This window comes from Crotalus tigris, unplaced genomic scaffold (genome assembly GCF_016545835.1).
Source record: "Crotalus tigris isolate CLP2741 ecotype Arizona unplaced genomic scaffold, ASM1654583v1 scf7180000018301.7375997, whole genome shotgun sequence".
Lineage (NCBI taxonomy): Eukaryota > Metazoa > Chordata > Lepidosauria > Squamata > Viperidae > Crotalus > Crotalus tigris.
Window position 1 is genome coordinate 2,756,944 of NW_024096931.1, and position 12,007 is coordinate 2,768,950.

Here is a 12,007-nt window from a genome sequence, read left to right on the forward strand (position 1 = left end):
CAAGATTTCGCTCATGAAAGAAAAGCAATGGAAGAGAGCTAAATTTAAAAATGCAATTAAAAGATTTTTAAATCCCATCCAGAGTTCATGCAGGCGGCACCTTCTGGTGGTTACTTTCTCACAGCCTTGTCCTTGTGTCCCTTTGCATTTATCTAGAAGTCTTGAGAAGTTCATTCAGGTTCACTTGCATGGAAGAAGCCTTTTGCATGGGTATCTATACTACAGCAATGAAAGCAATTGGCATAATGGAATTCCCAGAATTTTTTTTTTCAAATTGAGAGAGAGAGAAAGAGAGAGAAAGAGAGATCCAATCATATAAAGCAATTCTTTTTGCAGCATCCAATAATGCACACTCATGGTGGGATTCAGCCAGTTCACACCAGTTCAGCAGAACCGGTAGCTAATTTTTTGTTGCCTAGGCCCAGAATGGACTTCCAGAAGCGGCATCCACACAGAGAACCGGTTGTTCCCATATTTGAATCCCACCACTGCATGCAATGCTCTATAGTGAAATCCTAAGGGGAAAAGTTGGAACAGTTTATGTCCAGGATGTAAGGCAGACATGTCAAACTCGCGACATGTGACGTCGTGCAACATATTGGGACATTTTGCCATTGCTGGTGGGTGGGTGCAGTTTCCGCGTGACCCGTCCAGCCCATGGGCCAGCAGTTTGACACCCCTGATGTAAGGGATCTGTCAATATTTTCTCAGCTCTCTTTCTGGTTTGTGCAACATACAGATGGAAGGAAGGCTGATTGCAATTGTTTTTTCAATGATCCATGAGCATTTTTCAATGATCCATGAGCATTTCCATATTTTGTAGTTTTCAGTGGGAGAGATTGCCAATTTTCTTCATAAATGCCATGGAAAAAGATGGATGTTTTAAACATGCATTGAATGCATTGTCCATTCAATGTTCATTCAACAGTCAGAGAAAGCTGACTGTTCAGTTTTAAATATCCAGTTTTGGCTGCTTCTTCCTTCCATTAGGTTTGTTGTTTTGATCTGGGGTTCCCACCTCTTCAGTGTTAATGATGTGGAAAAGGAATTGGGGAGGGGGAAGATGGCTACAAAATTTGCAGTTTAAACGAAGTGCGGAGGATAGCTAAAAGAAAGAAAGAAAGAATTCAAAAGGACCTTAGTAAGTTAGAAAAACAGGATGACAATAGGATGAAATTGAATAAAAAAATACATGTCAGTTCACATGAAAAGTTAAAACAAATGCATAAATATAGGAAGGAAGATATTTGACATGGTATCTAATTTATTGCATGAAACTGTTTTTGGAATGATAACTGATTACATGCTGAGCAGAATCCCACAGTGGGATATATTTCCCAAAAAAAGTCTAAATGCACTTTTGGAGTGCATTGATAGAAACAAGGGCAGTTTCCATATCACAGAAATTGTTATTCCTCCATATTCTGCATTGATCGTGTTCTGGATGCTCCACTTTTCAGAAGAATTCGGGCAAACTGGACAGAATGCGATAAAGGGTTACGGAGTGGCTGTTTTGTTTCTTTCTCCGCTGAGAGTCAGTCTTGAGTCCTGGCAATTGGCCGGAGAAGTATGTGGAGTTATCATGGCAACATTTTTCAGAAGTGGTTTGGCATCCTCTTCATCGTGGGACTGAGAGTGATTGATCCAAACTCATTCAGATTCTAGCTTGTGAGGGAAGTTAGCCCAGAGAAGGAAATATTAAAAGGGCAGAAAAATATATTTTTCCTCAAAAGGACTTTTTAAAACCAAACCTGGCCCCAAATCTATCTCTCTGCTCCAAGCAAGAGCTAGCCCCATACAAATGCAGATGTAAAACGATCAGAAAGTTGAAGCCAGAGCACTCAAGAAGACAAAGAGAAAATCTGCATGCCCCACCAAACTCTAGGAGTCATTAGCCCTGTCACCTGGGTAGCAGGATATGATAATAGGATTAAACCACAAATATCTAGAAAAACACTCAGAAATAGCCTCACGGTTCATGCCACAGGAACAGGAAACTATTCCAAACAAGGCTAGAAGGGGTATAAGAAACCTACTGCCCGTGTGCTCAACCCCTCTTTCCTCTCTTCTGCTCTTTCTTGCAAGGACCATCTTTCTGCTTCTTCAATAAACTGTAACCTTCTTCCCAAAGCAGTCGCCATGTTGCTTATTTATCCCCAGCTTGGATGAACCAGGATGAAGACTTACTTCTGACACTTGGTACCTTTAACACAGTGGTGGGATTCAAATATGAGAACAACCGGTTCTCTGTGTGGATGTCGCTTTTGGAAGTCCAACAAAAAATTAGCAACAAAAAATTAGCTACCAGTTCTGCTGAAGAGGTGCAACTCAGCTGAATCCCACCACTGCTTTAACCACTACACCTGACTCTCTCTCAAGGAGGACTTAAATCAAAGCCTCACTAGGAGAAGCTGAAGGAGGCAGATAGGTGTCATCTTGAGAAGAAAAGGCAAAGGAAAAATGCTGAAGGACTCGTCCAGCAGCTGAAAGACCACCCAGAAGAAGAAGTCAATGCCAGACCTGCTTTAAGCAAGAACAATCCTCAACTCCATTTGTGGAGAAAGGTATAGTTTACTAAAGGTCAAGTGAAATACAGTAGAGCAAAGCCAGAACTGAAAAGCACGGGCCAAAATCCCCAAGCGTAACTTTTCCACTCTTGGGTGCATCCCCGTGCCCGACCCCATTGTCCAATCACATTCAAAGAGATTGTTTTGGAATTGTAAGGTCATTGGCCCTTGGTAAAACTTGAGAAATCATAGGAATCCAATCATGAAAATTCAAGCAGCGGCTTCTTAAAGAGGCAGTACTTTATTTTCGATCGAAGTAAGTCCTGGGTGGGAACACAATCTGAACACTGGCGGCAGTTGCGTTCAGAAGGTTAGGAGCATTGCTTTATCAACTTTGTTAGCCCGTGAAAATCAGACAACAGAGCCATTACATCATAAGGAAGACATCAATCATTCCTGTACACTCCCTTATTCCCTCCTTCAGTACATCACATCCGTGTATGTGTTTCCCACGCTTGCATGAAATTTGTCCCTGACGCAAACGCTGATTACAAAAGCGAGATAGCAATAGTTAGGCAAGACTACACAATTTGTTTCTTTTTTTCTGGTTCCAGTTACAGGACCCTACAGAATGGCAGCTTCACATGTGGGTTAGACTACCATGGAGGTCCACTCTCAAACATCTGATCTCTGGCAGATACAGTGAACTCTTCGTTATCCCTAAATCCTCCCCCTCCCATCCAGTCCCCCCAGAGTTCATGGCAGACTGGCCCCAAGCAATAGCAGAGCCTAAGCGTAAGGTGGCAGTTCTGGGAGCCCCAGTAAAACTCTGGAAAATGTTCTTCAGGGACAGGAAGGTGGATTCCAGTTCAAACTCAGCAAAAATGTTCTGACCAGCTCCAAGTGGGATCACTGAAGCTCCTCTTTGTGTGATGTATTCATGCAGATGTTGGAAAGACTTTGAGGAAAGCTTTCATCTGGATTCCTGCATCAGGGCCAGATAAATGGCCTCAGTGACTCCCTCCCATTCATCCCGTTGGCCGTGGTGTCAGCATTCGGGGGTCTGAGCATACCCTGTTCACAGGCCCAGCATAAGGAGGCTTTTTCGCCAAGCCTTTCCAGCACAAGAAAAAAACCTTGTTCTTACTTACTATCATATCTGGTGGACATGTGCTCAAGCAAAAAAGTTTTGGACTACGATACATGTATGGTTGGAGAAGATGACTAAAAAACATAGCTTTATTCCTAACAATTGTTTTTGTTAGGAATAATAGGAGCTAACTATGAGAAGGAGAGCGGATATTTGATATTACATGTCATTTGATATTACAGCAAGAATTGCATTTGCCCAGTATTGGAAAAATGAAAATTTACCAACTGAAGAAGTATTAATCCAGAAAATTTTAGAATGTGCAGAAATGGATTGACTTTAGAGATCAAAGAGAAAGATGACTCAGTTTACTTTAGAACAGGGGTGTCAAACTGCCGGCCCATGGGCCGGATGCGTCATTCCAAAACCGCGCCCACCCCATTGCCAGCAATGGAGAAAAAGCTCCGATATGTCGCGCAACGTCACATGACGTCGCGAATTTGACATGCCTGCTTTAGAACATGGGATAACTTTTATCAATGGCTAGAACAGTGTTTCTCAACCTTGACAATTTTAAGGCATGTGGACTTCAACTCCCAGAATTCCACAGCCAGAAATTCTGGGAGTTGAAGTCCACATGCCTTAAAATTGTCAAGGTTGAGAAACACTGGGCTAGAAAAACGAATTAGAGAAAAAAGAAGGTGATAGGTAACTCTGAATACATATTAGTAAGAAGGATGTTATGGACTGACTAATTAATATTGCTTATGATAATTAACCATATTTATTATTGCTATTTATTATTATATTAATTATTGTTCTCTAAATATATGTACCCAGACAATATCCTGTTTGCTAAATATTGAAAATGTTATTGGGGGACAACCCCAATCCTGTCCCCAATCCCACCCAAACCCTAACCCTGATCCCAACCCTAACCTAAACCCTAATCCTAACCCTAATCCCATTTTATCCCTAATCCTATAAAATCTAATAAAACTTAAAATAAAAAGCTTGTTCTTTATATCTCTGACTCTCCTGCCATTAGGACGGGATCCCCAACCTTGGCAACTGTAAGACTTATGGACGTCAACTCCCAAAATTCCTCAGACTACCACGCTGGCTGGCTGAGGAATTCTGGGAGTTGAGGTCTATAAGTCTTAATGTTGTGAAGGTTGGAGATCTCTGCCTTAGGAGACAAAAAGACTCTGTGCAAGTTGTAGTTGTGTGAAGGATCTTGCTTGCCAGGGGCATTTGTGGTGAGGATCAAAAAAAATAAATAAATCAAGATGGCACCTGCAGATGGACAAAGCCCCACCCCGTTTTACATGTTCTGTGACTCGGTTTGTCCAGGAGCATGACTCTGACTTTCTTAAAGTCCTTTAAAGTCCCTTTTTAAAATCTTAGGAGAGCTATTTCTCCCTGAAGTGTTTGGTTTGCATACTGTAGCTGAAAGAAATACAGTACATTCTATGGATAAATTAGTTTGATCTCTGAACTTCAAGTAGTAAGCAAAGTGTTAAATATTTTGGTACAGGCTGATTTATACTGTATTTATGACAGTTGGTGGAATTGCTGGAAGCTAAAAGAGGACTGGAGTGACCAGGGGTAGAGAAAAATGACTGAAAACTGAAACTAAAAAATGTCTATGGAGATTCTTAATCATCCGGATCATGATTGTCCCAAAGGTGCTTTTTTTTTCAAAAAGCAACTGGCCTTTCTTGGTTTCTTTTCTTTGAAAACGTTTCACTTCTCATCCAAGAATTTTCTTCAGTTCTGAAATGAGAACAAATCCCACTTCTTACTACCACTGATGATGTTACCTAGTTTGAGTAATGAAATGTCTGTAAGAAAACCATCAAGCTCAAGGACCCGTCATTTGAATCCTGGGCTACAAATATTATTCTTTATTGATATGCTGAAAAGCCAGAAGGATCTTGACAAGACTTGATCACTGGGCCCTATCCAGAAAAATGCAATTCAGTGATGAGAGAAGTAAAGTTTTACATAGCAAGAAAAACCAAATACGCTGTTATGTAATAGGTGGCACCTGATTCAACAGCATTAATTGTGGTACGGGTACCATCTGTGGTACATTGGCACCTGGCAGGTGGTACGCGACCATCCTAGAGACTGTTGGTACTCGGATATTGCCATATCCTAAAAGTGGTACAATGGGTGAAAAGGTTGAAAAGCCCTGGTGTAAGGGATCTAGGATCCTAGTGGTCAATTGCTTAAATATGAGCCAGCCATGTGCTGCAGCTGTCAAAAAGGCCAATGCAGTCCTAGGCTGCATCAACAGAGGGATAGAATCAAGATCACATGAAGTATCAGTATTACTTTATATTGCACTAATAAGCCCATACTTGGAATACTGCATTCAGTTTTGGTCACCACAATATAAAAAAGATGTTGAGACTCTAGAAAGGATGCAGAGAAGACCAACAAAGATGATTAGAGGGCTGGAGGCTAAAACATATGAAGAACAGTGGCAGGAATTGGGTATGTCTACAGTAGTCTAGTGAAAAGGAAGACTAGGAATGACATGATAGCAGTGTTCCATTATTTGAGGGGCTGCCACAAAGAAGAGGGGGGATCAGCCTATTCTCCAAAGCACCTGAATGCAGGTCAAGAAGTAACAGGTGGAAATTCACTAAAGGGAGACGCAAACTAGAACTAAGGAGATATTTCCTGTCAGTGAGAGCAATTAATCATTGGAACAGCTTGTCTCCAGAAGTTGTGGGTGCTCCATCACTGGAGGTTTTCAAAAATAGACTGGACAACCATTTGACCAAAATGGTATAATGTCTCCTACCTGAGCAGGGGATTGGATGGAAGATCTCTAAGGTCCCTTCTACATTTTTCTTGTCCACTCCCAACCAGGTAAATGGATTCACTATGTGCTCCAATGTATTATTTAAAAAATCTAGACATAAATTTTCAGGAAAGTAAAGTAAAGCAATCTGGTTTTCCATATACCTGTGTGCTCCTTTAAGAAGGAGAGTAGAGAAGATTGGATGTTGTTGTTACTGTTGTTTTGGCCAGGGCAATATGGGATCCTCCCTAGAAATACAGGTGAAAAGGACCTGAACGCAGAACTGAGGTGTGTGCTGTAATTCCTTATTAGCAGTCCTATTATCAGTACAATGCAGAGGGCTGGAATTAATTGGAGACAGCATTAAAGGCACCCTCCATTTGGCACAAACACTGGGGAAAGCACCACCAATCAAGCCTGGCCTTGGAAGGAATTAAAGCTCTTATTTTCTTTGACTTATTTCTTTTTTTGCGGCTCAGCGAGGTGGCTTCTCTGTGAGAACAACTTGTCCTGTTTGTTTGGCTCCAACCTGCCCGTTTCCCCCTTGCTCTTGCTAATGAAAAAAGCTTTGGGAATGTTTACAACCAACAACTAATACCACAGCCAAAAAGGGAGCTTGGCTTATAGGCTACTCATAATACCAGGACTGATGGTTTTTTATTTCTCAGGACTAAGGGAAAAAAAGGAGGGGGAGGAACAAAAGAAGAAGAGTTTGCCAAATATTAAATATAGTGTGTGCGTGTGTGTATACACACACACATATATACATACTTATCTGCACTAAAATTTTTGAATTTGTTTGGGGGGGATTGCTAAGAAAGAGTTAAAGGGGGACTGGGATAACTATTTCGAGCTAATTAGCTCTCATCAGCCAGCCATACCCTTCTGAGATTCTAACCTGGGCTACTTGCACATTAGGCAGCTGTGTTGACCCTTAGGCCACAGACTCTTTCTCACTTTGTCAGCTGTATCAGGGAGGGAAGAGACAGGGGAGGAGATATGTCTTGAGTGTTTTTTGATGCACCCTGTGGGCCCAAATATGGGAGGAAGAAAGGATATGGCTGGCTGATGAGAGCTAATTAGCTCAAAATAGCTATCCCAGTCCCCCTCTAACTCTTTGTTAGCAATCAAAAAAAAAATTAGTGCACAAATGATGTCACAGTAGTGACTGCTGCCTGTGGATAGCCCTAGATTTGGCTGATATAGGCAGAAGATTTCTTCCTCCCATACTTGGGCCAACAGGGTGCATCAAAAAACACTCAAGACATACATACATATATAAATATACATATACATATCATCATCATTCTAGCCATTGCTATCCACTGCAGGATGAAGGACTCTTCTGCAGGGTCTTTGACAATTCACCACAGCCAACTCACCACGGCTAACTCACCACAGCTTGCTCGTCATGGCCAATTGCAAGTTGGCCATGGTGAGTTGGTGAATTGGCAAGTTGGCTGTCGTTAATTGGCCCATTCCATCTTCTGCATGTTTCCAACCCACACAGTCCTGAGCTTTCTTTTGCAGTCAGGACTGCAATACTGGCTGATGTTGTCGATCCATCTTGTTTTAGTCTCTTTTGTGGTCGCTTTTGATTAAGTGGGATCCATTCTATGACACCTTGCTCCACATGCCCTCAGTTCTCCTTGATATGTGACCAGCCTATTTCCATTTCCACTCTTTTACTCTCTTGATGGCATCATATACTATAGTTTTGTTTGTTCTGTAATCCATGTGCAGGTCTTTATATCTTGTCTCGTGATGCTGAGCATGTCTCTTTCCGTGGCTCTTTGCTCCACTCATAGCTTTTGTATTGATTGTGAGGTTAGTGTCCATGTTTTGCTGGTATATGTTAGAGCAGGTAGCCCACACCAATGGAAAACTTTTCTCTTCATGCATAGGGTGAGGTTGCTCTTGAAAATTATGCTTAGCTTGCTGGATGTCTTTCAACCACATTTAACGCACTCTTTGAATTCCTTTTTTGTATCACCTTCCATTGAGATCCATTGGCCAAACTATATGTATACATGTATATGTACATGTACACATACCTTGGACTACTGCATCCACTTTTGGTCACCACAATGTAACAAAGATGTTGAAACTCTTGAAAGAGTGCAGAGAAGAGCAACAATGATGATCAGGGGGCTGGAGGCTAAAACATATAAAAAACGGTTGCTGGAATTGGATATGTCTAGTTTAATGAAGAGAAGGACGAGGGAGGACATGATAGCAGTGTTCCAATATCTCAGGGGCTGCCCCAAAGAAGAGGGAGTCAAGCTATTCTCCAAAGCACGTGAAGGCAGGACAAGAAGCAACAGATAGAAACTAATCAAAGAGAGAAGCAACCTAGAACTAAGGAGAAATTTCCTGATAGTTAGAACAATTAATGAATGGAACAACCTGCCTCCAGAAGCTGTGAATGTTCCAACACTGGAAGTTTTTAAGAAGAGATTGGGCAACCATTTGTCTGAAATGGTATAGGGTTTCCTGCCTGAGCAGGGGGTTGGACTAGATGACATCCAAGGTCTCTTCCAACTCTATTATTATTATATTACTGTGTTTTCCGGCGTATAAGACGACTTTTTAAAGCGTTGAAATCGGCACCGAAGTCAGGGGTCGTCTTATACGCTGAGTCATCTTATACGCCCGAAATTACGGTAATTTCTGACGTATAAGATGACTTTCTAGGCATGCAACTTGGCGCCGAAGTCGGGGGTCGTCTTATACACTGGATCGCCTTATACACCGGAAAATACGGTATATACACATACACATACATACACATATACAAATGTGCATGTATGTATACACACACACATACATATAACACAAACAAACCTTGAACTCAAGGTTAAAAAAACGGGGCTGAGAAATACGGTTCTGGCAGAGCTGATCCCGCTGCTTGAACCAAAAGCTTTTCTATTCTAATCGTGGATAGGAAAATCGGCTGATTTGCACATCTAGGATTAGAATGCAAAAGACTTTGCATTCGACACCTTTGGCATTTCCATATGCAAGATTAGAATGCAAAAGCTTTTAGTTCAGCCGGTGGGAGCCGCTTGGAACTCCAGAAAGCTCTCTTCATAACAAGGCATGGAGCATGACCAGATCATAATGACTACCCAACAGTGAGGTTCTCCTGTCTTTATTCTCGGTAGTTCTCATTCCAAATAGAACTGCTTTCAAAAACATCCAGAAAAGAGGGTTTCAGAGAAATTCTAGTGGCCACAACAAAGGGGCCCAGGCTTGCAGATATGCCCTTGATTCATTTTATTTATATATTTATTTATGAGACTTATATACCGCTTTAAGTGCAAGCACTCTCTAAGCGGTGTACACCAATAAGCAATGTATATATATCTATTTACATTGCCCCCAACAATCTGGGTCCTCATTTTACCTACCTCGGAAGGATGGAAGGCTGAGTCAACCTTGAGCCGGTGAGATTTGAACCGCTGACCTGCTGAACACAGTCAGCTAAAGTGGCCTGCAGTACTGCACTCTAACTGCTGCGCCACCTCGGCTCATTCATGTTCCATTTTGCCCTCCTCTCTCCAGCCCTCTGCAGCCTTCCTGGCTCCCTGCCCCCACTTTTTTTATTAAAAGTTTTAAAGATTTTATATAATATATATCCCAAATCCCTCCCACCCCTCTTCCCCCCACTTCCCAGAGCTGATTACAGGGTTACAAATAAACAATCATAATCTAACTAACATTACCCAACTATACAAACAATCAAATCCATAACATACTTTAACTCCTTTTCAAAATAAATATTAACAAATTAAAAACGAAAATAATAATATAATTAAACCATAATACTAAAACGAATATAAATTCAACCATATTAAACTACTAATAATAATCTAAAATTTACTCAAGTTGGACCATAAGAAAGGCTGAGCGCCAAAGAATTGAGGCCTTTGAACTCTGGTGCTGGAGAAGACTCCTGCGAGTCCCTTGGACTGCAAGGCGATCCAACCGGTCAGTCCTAGAAGAGATCAACCCCGACTGCTCTTTAGAAGGCCAGATCCTGAAGTTGAAACTCAAATACTTTGGCCACCTAATGAGAAGGAAGGACTCACTGGAGAAGGGCCTAATGCTGGGAAAGATTGAGGGCAATAGAAGAAGGGGACGACAGAGAATGAGATGGCTGGATGGAGTCACTGAAGCAGTAGGTGTGAACTTAAATGGACTCCAGAAGATGGTAGAGGACAGGAAGACCTGGAGGAACGTTGTCCATGGGGTCGCGATGGGTCGGACACGACTTCGCAATTAACAACAACAACAAAATTTACTCATAAGCTAGATAATACTTTTTAGTCTCATATTTATTCTGAATATAATCTATCCATCTTCTCCAAACCAAGATATATCTTTCTTGTGAATAGTCCTACAAATAAGCAGAATTTTTTGCCATTTCTGCTAAATTGCTTCCTGCCCTTTGAGACCAGGAAAAGACCACCACAGTAGGGAACTCCTTCAGGGGAACGCGGGGGGAGGGTTCCAACCATATTCCTGTCATTCGAACAAGAAAACTCCTCCCATGGAAAGAAAACCAGTGACGCATTGCTTCTTTGCTGGGCAAGTTTCAGAGAAATTGCCCACCCAACTTCCTAGCCTTCCAATGGGGTGGAGAATTTCTAAAAGAAAGCAGTGCCCCACAAATGGAAGGTAAGAGCCCAACAATCGGAGGGAATCTTATATCAGAATAAAATCTGTGTCTGTGTTATTTTATTGTTCTTTCCATGATGATGTGCATCTATCCCATCAAGCCCAAAGAAAGTCCGGAATGGTGTAGGATCTCCTGCCATGAGCAGGGGATTGGACTAGAACAGTGGTTCTCAACCTTTCTAATGCCGCGACCCCATAATACAGTTCCCCATGTTGTGGTGACCCCCAACCACTTATACATCATCAGGTGCCAGGGGCGTGGCCAAAGAAAAGGGGGAAAAATGGCGGACAGCCTTGTTTGGCGACCCCCGTGAAATGGTCGTTCGACCCCAGGTTGAGAATCACTGGACTAGAAGATCTCCAAGGTCCCTTCCAACCGTACATTATTATTCTCTGTTCCTTGAGTGAGCAGAGATTTGGGGGCAATAGTGAATTATTACATGCCAGGATCATTTCCCTCAATTATTAGATGGCTGCCCTTTTGTTTTTCAAAGCAAGAACGATGTGCAGCCTGTTAAAAGAGCCAGCTTGGTGTTGCATTGAATTGAACTGAATATTCTTTATCGGCCAAATGTGATTGGACACACAAGGAATTTGTTTCTGGTGCATAAGCTCTCAGTGTACATACAATACAAACAACAAAGTGATAATCATAAACTAATCATAAATAACTTAATGGCTAAGGTTTTTGGCCTAGAAATCAGTTTTAAGTAAATTGGTAAAGGTCTGAGCTGGGTGGAATCTTCCTTGGGGGGAGAGGGACTGCATTAAAACTATTTTAAAGATTACTCTACATTTTTGTGTCTGTTTCACACTCTTCAAAATGGCAAGACATTCACAACAATAGTTTGCAAAGTGCTTCAAAGCAGGCTTTTCATGGAGCTTACTCACATGAGTAGGGGCAGGGACTCAGCG